An 8,304-nucleotide genomic window follows, 5' to 3' on the forward strand; every position below is an offset into this window, starting at 1 on the left:
AGACAGACAGAGACAGACAGAGACAGAGAGACAGAGACAGGAGACAGACAGAGACAAAGAAACAGAGAGAGAGATGAGACAGGGACAGAAAGAGAAAAACAAATAATAGGTAAAAAAGCAAATAAAGAAGCAAGCTCCATAACTTTCCTTCTAACATACGAATCCCATTTATGAGGGCCCCCTTCTAATGCCTTAATCAGCCTTCTCTGTTCTTGTTACATGCCACTGAAGGGGAGAATTCCAGCATGGGAATTTGGGGAGGGGGGAGGAATACAAACATTTATTCTCTTACAATGAGTCCACAAAGAAACCAGTGAGAACAGAGACATTCTGGTCAATATGGAAGACATAGATGATGAGAAAATGTGTCGAAACAAACTTATGCACGTTTCAAATTTAATACAACATAATTTTGTGACATAGCTAAGTTCAAACCCAAATACAAAGTACCTAGGGGGGAAAGAGCGTTTAAAGCACTGTGGGGCCCTAGAGATAATACAGGGATTAAGATGCTTGCCTTGCACATGGCTGACCCTGGTTCTATTCCTGGCACTATATCTGGTCCCCTGAGCATACCATGATTGATGCCGTAGCACAGAGCCAGGAGTAAGCTCTAAGGACTGTTGAGTATGGGAAGGAGAAAAGAAGGAGAGAAGGAGGAAGAGGGGGAAGAGGAGACAGAGAGAAGGGGAGGGGACAAAGAGGGGGAGTAAGGAGAAGAGAAAGAGGAGGAGAGGAGGGGAGGAGGGAAAGAGAGAAGGACAGGAGGGAAGGGAAGAAAGGAGAGAGGAGGGGAGGAGAGGAAAGAGAAGGAGAGAGAAGAAGAAAAGGTAGGGGGTGTTAGGAGAGGAAAGATAAGAGAAAGGGGGAAGGGAGACAGGAGGGAAGGAAAGAAGAAGGGAAGGGAGGAGAGAATAGAGGAGAGGCGTGGAGAGGTGAGGAAAGGAGGGGAAGGGAGGGGAGGGGAGGGGAAGGGAGGGGAGGGGAGGGGTGGGAAGAGGTGACATGTTAGATTGGGATCAAACCCAAACTATGCATGTGTTCTACCTCCTGACCCTTTCCCCACTCTTTCCTGAGTTGTGAGCAGATGCCCTCCAGGTCAGACTCCTAGAGTAACCAAAGTCCCATTTGATGGGTTCTGCCTTGAGAGCACAGACTGACAAGCTTGTATGAAACTTTCCAGCATCTGTGACTATCAGCTGGTGACCTGTCGATATAAACCATCCTCAGACAATACTTGGCAGGGCTCTGAGTGCACTAAGGACAAGCCGTGGGCATACCATTGGCCATTTTTCTTGACGGTCCCTAAAAAGAGAGAACTCAAAACTTACCTAAAAATCCCCGTGCTTGTTCCTTCCTGAATTTAGAAAATGAGGGACAAAAGAAAGCCTGAGATGGCCACTCACACTCCATTTGGACTCCTGACACCTAAAGAACGAGTGTCATGAGGGAGAAAGAGTAACTGGTCAGCTCGCCTTCCACCCAGATGGCCGGCACTCTTTCACCAGGTCCTGGATCAGACATTCAGCACTCCGTGAGGAGCGGACGGATGGAGTTCAACTTTCATCCAGACATCATGGGATTGGGACTCCCAGGGGCCTTCTGGACACCGCCCCCTCCAAGAAACCCCCAGGATTTCTGAGGACAGATGGCATTTCCTGACTTTAGTCCCCAAGGATTGACCAGACCCACTGCCAGGCCCCGCCAGGTTCTCATCAGACTCTGAAAGGATGTTTTCTGCAACCTTGCTCTTACTCCACCCAAATCCATTTCTCCTTCCTCTATCCTCTGTGAAAACGATTCACAATTGATTGGGGGCTTCATCTTTTTTTTTAACCGAAGATGATCTTTGTACATTTTAATTTCAAGCTAAAGACTCCAGACTGCTCTCATCGTCTTAATTCTATTATTAGCTGTGCTGTGCAGAGCCCTCTTGGGTCTCTTGACATCAGAAGCGCATAATCAAGCCCGCAGGGATGCCACAGACCGGGCAGGACTCGGCTGGTGCTGGTACACAACCCAAATGACTGGGTCCCTGGGTGCTTGCTCGCTGGCTCAGACTTTCTTCACTGGGATTGGAAATGTTCCCAGTAGCTTCTCTAACCACTCAGTCATTGTTTCAGAAAGAAGCAGTGATGGTCAAGGACAGAATGACGAAAACTTCCCATCAGCACAAGCCTCTGAGACAGCTACAGCAACTAGAGTGTGGGGGAACCACTGAGTCTTTTTTCCAAATGTTTTATGTTTTATGTTCATGTCACACCCAGTGGTGCTGGCAACAGAGGCTGGCGACAGGTCATGTTGTGATGAAACCCAGGGCCTGGCTCATCCTAGGCTCGTTGTTTACCACTCAAGTCATTTCCGTCCCTTTCCTGAATCTTCTGAAAAGATACCAGGTATGGTTCACGACCAGGGTCCAACACTGTCCCCATCCCTTCTCAGGGCTTCCCAGGGCTATGGGGTCCCAGTTGTAGGCTGTCTTCTTTATGATGGTCCAATTCAACCCAAAAGCAGCTGAAATCTCAGCATCAGTTCAGACTGGGTTTTTGGAGGCAAAATAAAACCCGTCCACCAACAATGACACATTTATTTATTTTTAATTTTTTAATTATTTATTCATTTTGGGCTGGAGCGATAGCACAGCGGGTAACATGGCTGACCTGAGTTCGATTCCTCCACCCCTCTTGGAGAGCCCAGTAAGCTACTGAGAGTATCTTGCCCACACGGCAAAGCCTGGCAAGCTACCCATGATGTATTCGATATGCCAAACACAGTAACAAGTGTCACAATGGAGACGTTACTGGGCCCGCTCGAGCTAATCGATGAACAACGGGAGGACAGTGACAGTGACAGTGATTTATTCATTTTAAAGAGCCACAATATACAAAGTTACTGATATCTTCATTTTAGGCACTCAATAATTCAACATCAGTCCCTCCAGCGGGGTCAACTTCCCTCCAGATTCCCTCCCCATCCCAACCCCCACTCCAATCCTCTGCCCACCCATCAACTTGACAGGCACATTACAAAGTTTCAGTGGTTGCCGCTTAGATCTCATGTTTTCAATCTGTTGTATCTGTGTTTTGTGTACATGCCTCTACCCCTCACGCATATCACTGGGATAACTGAATTCCTATTAGCCTCTTCCTTCTTGTTCTCTTCCTCCTCCTCTCCACCCCTGACCTTGGTTTCTTTCCTTTCTGTCTCACAACGGAACACTATGCAGCTGCAAGGAACGATGAAATCATGCAATTTGCTGCAACCTGGTTGGAAATGGAAGATATATTGAATGAAGTAAGCCAGAAGAAAGAAACAGGATGAACTCACTGATCTGTGAAATATAGACTACTGGATGAGGAAGTGCCTTGTAGTAAAAGATCATCTTTGCCCTGATGATGTATTTAATTTGAGGAGAAACCAGTTGAGGAACAGAGGGAGAATGATACCCTAGAGGCGTATATTCCCAAGGGGCTCCAGGGGGAAGACTGGGGCAGAGAAGAAACCTGACAAGAAGGGGTCTCCTTGTCCCCTTCTCTCAGTCCCCTCATCTTTACGCCAGGGACCTTCTCCTAGGAATCGGGGTCCCCCAGTGGACCCCAGGCTGCCTTGTGAGAGCCCAGCCCGCAAGCGTGGTGAGTGGTTGTGGCTGAACTCCTAACCACTCTCAGCCCAGAGAACTCTCAGGATAGAGCTTTTTTCCCACGCTGGTACAGGGTTCCATGTTCAAAATTATTCCCAAAGCCAGGCGCTGACTCGGGTATATTGTGGCGTCTCCCAGAGAGGCTGCACTGATCTCTCAATGTACTCCTTATACAAGTGGTTCTATCTGGCTCCGTCCAAGTCTACTTTATTTGCACATTAAGTTTGATGAATCTAAAATGCTATTAGGTATAGTTTAAATGTCATTTGATTAAAATGATAGACCAATTAAATACTTCTGATAGCACATAAAAAAAATCTCTCAGACTGCTGGGGAATGAGTTTTCTTAAAGGTCCACTAAATCCATGCATAACTAATTCCTGTCATCTGCTATGGAAAACCTTGATGATTTTCAGCATTTGGAGTTTTATTAAAGAATAGTTTGTTGAGTGTTTTGGTACCTGAATGCCATACACCATCATTACTCAGGATATATATCTATCTCAACAGTAGCAGGGGTGAAAGAGGAAAAGAGAGAGAAGGGTTTGTACACATAAATCATTGATTAGTACTGGTTGTGAACCAATGTAAGATGTACATAGAATTAATCAAGGTATCTGCTATTATTTGACTTTATCTTTCATGTGAAGAGAAACCATGTTCTATATTAGATGACCATTTAATGTATTACATTTACACATAGGAACTGAGTTTTTTATGATGCAAGGGGCCAGAGAGATAGTACAGGTGTTACGGTGCTTGCCTCTCATGTAGCTGACCATGGGTTGATCTCCAACACACAGCACATAGACCCCAAACACTGTCGGATGCCAAGATCCTCAATAAATGATGCTTCAACTTGTGGCTCTAAGTTGTCCAGATCCTCCCTGCTCCATGCACTCCCCAAAGGGTGTGCTAACATCCATTTTCCGTACAGACTAGCACTTCTGCTGGCTGAGCAATAAGACAGATGAACCCCATCTCCCTGCTAATATGCGGCATTATGTTTCTTGAGTTTGGTAACCATCCATCCTCCAACTGGAACGTACGAAGGACAGGAAGAGAGTGGGTTCGCCCAGTCTGAGGGGGTGGGGGGGTAGCATGGGACACTGTCCACCCAGCATTTCTCTCAGAGGAGTCTCCATTCATCCCAAGTGCCTGAGGAGGCCTGCCTGGGCCAGCCAGATCGAATTCCCAGCCCAACGGGCTTCCGATCCACCTAGAGGGAGGCAGCTTATGAGATAAACAAGTGAAGTACATAACACCTGTATCAGGTGGCAGAGAAGGGCAGTGGTGGAAAACACAGCGGGCACAGGCGGGGGATGGAGGGGGGGCTGGGTTGCATCACGAAGCCAGGGCTCAGGGAATATTCCACTTGGAAGGTGATACCCAAACAAGTCCTGAAGGACAAGGGGGTGCCAGGCTCGTCAGAGCCTGAGTCCGGGCCAGGCTTGTAGCCCGGAGGTAGAACACAGGCCTGGCACACATACGACCCTGGGTGCCATGTCCAGTACCAATAAACGAATAAATAACTATGACAGGAAGTCAGGGGACTCTACTCTCTTCATCGGACCCATCACAAGGCTGTATAAGCAAGTTCCGCTACTCCTCTGTAGCTGAGTTTTCTTTCTTGGAGGGGAATGGGGGCACCCGCTGGTGTCAGGGCTGGCTCTGAGCTCAGAAATCACACCAGGGGATGCTCGGGGATCATATGAGGTGCCAGGGATGGAATCCCAGTCAGCCATGTGCAAGGCAAGTGTGTAACACAGAAGGTTCCAGGGAAATCAGGAGCTCCAAGGCGACCCCTTCTCAGGTGAAGCCCCAAAGATCAGAGAACAGAGGGGAACAGAGTGTGTGTGTGTGTGTGTGTGTGTGTGTGTGTGTGTGTGTGTTAGAAAAAAATGAAGTCATGATACTCAGTTATAAATGGATGGACACATGGAGAGTATCATGCTGAGCGAAATGAGTCAGAAGGAGAGAGAGAGACAGAGTGATTGCACTCATTTCTGAGATATAAAGTAACAATAAGAGAGAAATATCCAAGGACAGTAGAAACAAGAGCTAGGAGGATTGGTCCACGGTGGGAAGCCTGCCTGAAGGGCTGAGAGAGAGGGCAGTGGGGATAGAGAAGGGACCATTATGACAATGATGGTTGGAGGGATGGCTCTGGATGGGAGATGTGTGCTGAAAGTGGGTAAAGGGCCAAACGTGATAGCCTCTCAGTATCTGTATTGCAAACCAAAATGCCCCAAAGTAGAGAGAAAGTAAGAAGAAAAGTGCCTGCCATAGAGGCAGGCTGGGGGTGGGGTGGGGGTAGTGTGGTGGGAGTGCTACTGGGGACATGGGTGGTGGGAAATGTGTACACTGGTGGAGGGATGGGTGTTGGAGCATTTTATGAGTGAAACACCTACCATGAAAGCTTTGTAACTGTGTATCTCAGTCATTCAATAAAAAAATAAAATAAAATAGAGGAGAGAGAGAGGAGAGAGAGGGGAGAGGGAAGAGAGGAGAGAGAGAGGAGAGAGGAGAGAGGAGTGAAAGGAGAGAGGGAGGAGATGAGAGGAGGGAGGGGAGAGAGAAAGAGAGAGAGAGAGAGAGAGAGAGAGAGAGAGAGAGAGAGAGAGAGAGAGAGAGAGAAGCTGTCCTGGGCTCCATGGGGAGTGAGTTGGCAGAAGTGGGAGATGTTCTGGAAAGCCTGGTCTTTTCATGAGATCTTCTGGAGCAAGAATAAAGGTATAACGGCGTTGGTCCCCAAGGCAGAACCAGGCCCAGTCTTTGCGTGTGTGTGTGTGTGTGTGTGTGTGTGTGTGTGTGTGTGTGTGTGTGTGTGAGGGCTGGGGGCATCTGGCATGGGATAGGCCTTGGCAGGAGCAAGCAAGCAAACACCGCCCCCCTCACTCTGGCCAAAGGTGGGTGCGGCTGGGGCAGTGGTCTCTGCCTCGAGAGAGCCATGATGGGCTGGGTAGCCTTTCTGCTTTCTTATTGAGAGAGATGACAAGAATCCAGGAAGGTAATGAAGTACATAAAAAAGGTAATTAATGGTGATGGTTGGGGGGAGTGGATGAAATCATGACCAGGGGAATGAGCTTATGTTTATTCATAGTAGAGACATTTCATCAAGTGAACGGAGTTAGGAAGGCTAGGAAGGAGTTAAAATCCTTGCTTGCTTGAATTCACTTGCAAAATTGTTTTCTGTAAACAAGTTCAGTAGCCTTTCGGTTACAAAGCTGGATTAAATCCAGTAGATGTGTCAGGTATGGGTTAGACATAACTATTTAAAGATAGATAGAGTGTTTTGACCGTTCTGGAAACTGAAACTATATGACCGGGTCAAGATGTTTGGGTTGAGATACTGCAAGAAAAGCCGCAAGGAACCTAGCAAAACATGTATGTGCAAAATATGTGGTCTTTGTTCTCAAACTGTATAAAAAATGACCTGTTTCTGAGTTCGAGGCTCTCAGCCTCTGCCCACTCTTGGGTATGTTGCAGAGCCCTAGCATGCTGGTCTGAATAAAACCCCGTTTGAATTCCCGCAGGAACATTGTCTGTCTGGTCTCTTCGTGCCTCCCAGGGCTAGGGAACTCCCAACCCCAACACACTTTTTTTGTTGTTGTTGTTGTTGTTTTTTAAAGAAAAAGGTTCTTGGGGCCAGGATGTATCTTAGCACTCAAGCACAGGTTTCATGTGCATGAGGTTGGGCTTACTCCCTGGTATGAGTAAAACATTAATAAAAATCAAATTACAAGGGCTGGCGAGATAGGACATGGGTTAAAGTATCTTGTATGCAGTCGGTCTTGGCTTGATCCCAGCACCATATAGCAGCCCTGGAGGGCCCCCTCACCCCTGGACCCCCTCAAGGTGGGCTAGTTCATTCCTGTCACCAGAGGGCTAGAGCTGCGTCACATTTTTGGGATCTTTGCACTGAACTGCGGCTCAACTAGCTGAAGTGGCCAGGAAGGGGCCCAGGCCTCCTGAGTACCACACAGGGGCCCTCCCTCACCTCAAAAGCAAAAGAGAAAAAGAAAGAAAATGACAGAACTATCTCTTGGACGCTTCTTAAACTGGTGAAGTGTTTATCGTGTTTAACATGATGCTATATTTTAGGGGGTGTTTGGAAATGGGAACTCTCCATCCTCGGGTGGGTGTGGAATCTGGTATGACGCGGAGAGATGTTTGTCAACAACTACTGCAGAGGGAGCTGAAAACACCCAAATAAGGGCTGGAGCAAGAGCTCAAAGGGCTGGGCCAGGAGGATGCTCAGGTTCAGTCCCTGGCACCGAATGTTCTGCTGATCACTGCCAGGAGTTCCTCTGAGCGGAGCCAGGAGTGGCCCCTGATACAGCTGGACAAAACCCCAAAGCACACATAACAATCAAGCTCGAGTCCCTTGTCTAGAGAGACAAACGCTCACTGTGGTGTGGCCCAAAAAGCCGTGGGCTTGAACATGCCTGGTTCAGAGACAGGCCTGCAGGGGTGACCCTGTCGCATACGCCCTGGCAGGAAGCTCTCTGGAAGGAACCTCTGCTTCTGGGATCGAAGAACATGAGCAGCCGGTGACACAAAGCTGAGGCTACTCTATCAAGATTCATCCCATGTCCTGGTTTGGGGCAGTTTTTCTGTTATTTATTTTGGGGTGCTGAGGGTTCAACCTAGGGCTTCACACA

Source organism: Sorex fumeus, unplaced genomic scaffold (assembly GCF_029834395.1).
Source record: "Sorex fumeus unplaced genomic scaffold, SorFum_2.1 ptg000265l, whole genome shotgun sequence".
Classification (NCBI taxonomy): Eukaryota; Metazoa; Chordata; class Mammalia; order Eulipotyphla; family Soricidae; genus Sorex; species Sorex fumeus.